The following is a 4,087-nucleotide window of genomic DNA, read 5'->3' as shown; positions in this document are numbered from 1 at the left end:
AAGCCAGGGCGCTGCTGCGGAGGGAGTGAAGGCAGCAGGCTTGCGGACCCGGACACGCCTCTTTGGCGATTATTTCTAAGCCACAGCCGTCACAGGAGGCGCTCTGAACACTCGCTGGGGGGACAGTGATGGGAAATCCTTTTGTAAGGACGTCGCCCTCCCTCTCGTATCAGGGCGACTCCAGATCACAAGGCTCTCTTATCGTCTTGGGAGAGGCTCAGCTTCCGTCAGCACAGCCGCCCCCCTCTGCCGTGCTTTTCCTGCCAGCCTCCCAACCCTGGCTCCCCCACACACACCCCGAAATAGACATTTTTGTCTTTAGCTGAAGATAGGATTTAAGGGGGTGGCCTGGGCCATTTTGGGGAGTTACTCGGTTTTCCTTGGGAGGTATACATGTTATGTAAATTTGTTAGGTTAGGTGGCTCAGGAAGCGGCGTAGGAAATAAAGAGAGTCGAGTGAATAAGAAAAGGAAAGGTTTTATTCTGCGTCCCTGGGCGACCCACAACCCCAAAGACAGGGCACGTGGATTTCCGCCAACACGGGGGGAGGGGGCGCTTTTTTATACTGCGGTTGGGTGAGGGGCGGGAACATGAGCTGAGGTATTCAGCTGAGGAAGTTTCAGCTGCAGGGGGTCAGCAAGGTATTCAGGAAGGAGTCAGTATCTGTGTGGGGGTATGTGGATTCAGGGAGAAGCCGTTATCTGTCTGGCACGCTGACCTGTTAGAAATGCCAGGGAGGGTCCATTATCTCATCACACATCTGCCTGTATCCGATCCTGGGCTCTCTCCGAACTAACAAAATTCTGTTTTTTAATCTGTCTTTTATTGGAGGGTTCTCGGCTGAGGTCCTAGAAGGCTAGAGGGCAATTCATTTTCCTCCCTCCAAAACCGACACTGACAACTGGGAAAAGACCAAAGAAAAACAAAATAGATCAAAACAAAGGAGATGTTTCGTTTAAAAATGGACACAGTGTGCACGATTGATTGATTTTTAACCCACCTCCCCCGAGGATATTTTTCCCATTGATTTTTGAAAGCAGAGGGGAGGGAGGAGGGGGAAAGAAACATCGATTGGTTGCCTCCCCCTGCACCCTGACCTAGGATGGAGCCCGCAATCTAGGTGCGTGCCCTGACCAGAAATTGAACCCGAGACCCTTCAGTCCTAGGGCCAACACTCTCACCACTGAGCAATGGACCAGGGCGGGCACACTATTGAAAACTGAAATATGCCAGTGAAACTGGAGAATCCTTCGAAGGGGACAGCTTGATTTAAAGTGTGTATGTTGAGCCCTCGCTGGTTTGGCTCAATGGACAGAGGTCCCGGGTGGACTGGGGTCCCGGGTTCGATTCCGGTCAAGGGCACGTGCCCAGGTTCAGGCTCATTTTCCCAGTAAGGGGCATGCAGAAGGCAGCCAATCAATGATTCTCTCTCATCATTGATGTTTCTAACTCTCTCTCCCTTTCCCTTCCTCTCTGAAATCAATAAAAAAAATTTTTTAATAATAAATTAAATAAAATGTGTAATGGCTACTTCAAAAATCAGAAAAGCCCCGTGTTTAATAGCAGGAGTTTGGAGCTGGAGCCCAATCAAAGGCCTCAGGCCTCTGCCCTCCGTGTAGTCTTAGATGTCTTACTCATCCCTTCGAAGCCCTGCTGACCGTCTTACAGTGGGGATCACCTTATAATGTTGTTGTGAAGATTAACTGACAAAAATAGAATGTTGGGGACCAGCTATAATTGTAAGAAATATGGATCATGCTCTGTTAACCGGGGTTGTTTTGTTCTGATTAAAGGAAGGCGCATGCTCACCTGGCTGGGAGTTGCACTGAGACCTGGGAGCTCCCCTGGAAATGCGGCCCCCCTCCCCATCCGGGAGCTGCCTGTTATCCTGGAAAGATGGACAGCCTTGTTGCAGAAACCAGAACCGCCAGCCCTTTGAAAACCCTCAGGCCTTTGCAATCCCCCAGCCCCCATTACCTGTTAACTGCCCATTTGGCAATCCTTTGCCCACTTCCCCGTGTTGTCTTTGTCCTTTTGCCCAATAGCAGCTGGCTTATGGGAGAAGAGGGGGGAGAGCAGATGTTTGTGGACGGCCTGCTGCTCTCCACACTGCCAGCAGTACTGGAACACACGCTCATATGATTCCACCCTGTTCTGCTGAATTGGCTCATGTAGTGACAGGCAACCCGGACCCATTGATTGTCCGGTTACAAACCTATGAAGATGCTGTTAAAAACAAATTGAACTGTAAACTTTTAAGATCTTACTGACTTAATTCAGTGATTCATGAGTCAAGCGGCATCCAGTCGGGCTCCAAGGAGCTGTGCAAAATGAGAGGTTTGTAGGCAGAAAGGACCAGGATGAGAAAGTTACTCCAAAAGACTGGCTATTTGCCGGAAGCCGGTCCATCCTTGCTGCTTGACACAGTCGCTGCAGAGAAGAAACATCTGCACAGCATATGTTTCAAGGGACCTGGCGTATATGGCATACTGTTCTTATATGTTTGCTCCCCTTCTTAGCACTATGTGTTTTAACCAAGGCCACCTCTCCGAGAAAGCTTGTTTCCCCAGGTGGGGATTTTTATCAGTAAAACCCCTTAACGAAGTGCCGGAACGGTAGTTAATCACTTTAACTACGAACAATCAAGCTTAAGCTACATAATCTTTACTCCCTGAAATGGAGATAACAAACGCCCTAACCTTTGGAATAGAATGGATAGGATTAAGATCAAATAGTATAAATACAGATCTAAGAGGACAATACAGACAGAACCTGGCTATGATGATCAACTGAACGCTGCCTCCCTGTCCTTCCTTCTTCGCCAACTCCGTCCACACCTATGGGAACCCCTGGACCTGCTGGGGATGGACCCCAACAGCTATTGTTAACATAAAAACATTAAAACCTGCAAAGAATTTTTGTGACTTTATTTGAGCCAAACTGTCGATAATTGCTGGGAAGCAGAACCTCAGTGGATTGGGATAATGCTCTGGAGATTGGCAGGTTACATCTGTATTTATACATTGCAATCAAAGGAAGGGACGTAGCTGGGTTACATGAAATCCATTGGTGATAGATTAGAGAGGTGGGAGAAGGCAAAGTGGGGAAATCCCTGGGATTGGATAAAAAGTAAAATGATGGACACATACTTAGGTGGGTGCAGGAACAATTAACATGATAACAACGAAGGAATCTGTGGTTTCTGTCCTGGTGCCCAGGCACATTAGGTTGTGCCATGAGGGGTCCTGAAAAAGGGAAGTCACAGGTTACCCAGACATTTCAAGGATGTTATCATAGATGCAAAAAGACAATAGGCTCAGTTAAGGTAAAGGTTGACCTTGTCTGTGAAGATACCGGCTAGGATGTAACTACCCACCGTAACTGTTAGGTTTGATCAAATAATTGAATCGGTACCCCTCCCCTGGGAACTGACCTTCAGGCCACTTCACAATGGACATTCCACTTGCTTAGACCACATTCCACTTGCTAAGACCATTATCTCTTCCCTCCTGACTTTCCTGGAATCCAGATCTGCACAGAGAGTTCTCTGCCCAGAAAAAAAGCTCACCTAGAGTCCTTAAAAATCTGACTCCCCGTCTTTTGGTGCTGGCGCCATTTTGGGGCTCAGCCCATCCGGTACCCAGATGACCTAATAAATTCATAATTATTTACCCCTTTTGGCCTCGTGCGTTCCTCCTTTGGCGAGCCTAACAATAACTGCTTTTAGTTAAATTTCAGGCCATCCTTTGTGGTGACTTTAGGTCTCTGAGTTTGCAAGACCGCCATGCAGGCCTCCCCTGAGCTGGTCAGGTCAGCATGTGGCCCCTTTCGTCCACACTATGACAAGGTCATGCTCCTTTAAGGGCCAGCAGGGGTCTATCAGGCAGACACCTAATTAAGTGTGGAGCAGATGATTCCTGATAGACTGGTGTAGATTCCGTTTCTGAGAAAGCCAGCACTGTAACTAAGTCTCCGTTTGATGACATGGGGTTTAGCATAGGTGACTTCATTTTGGTTGGTCCTGTTGTCTTGTTTTTAACTATTCTTAACACAGAACCTTGCATATAAATGTGTTTATCATCATTAG

This window comes from Myotis brandtii, unplaced genomic scaffold (genome assembly GCF_000412655.1).
Source record: "Myotis brandtii unplaced genomic scaffold, ASM41265v1 scaffold64, whole genome shotgun sequence".
NCBI lineage: Eukaryota > Metazoa > Chordata > Mammalia > Chiroptera > Vespertilionidae > Myotis > Myotis brandtii.
Note: the sequence above shows the minus strand (reverse complement) of the source record.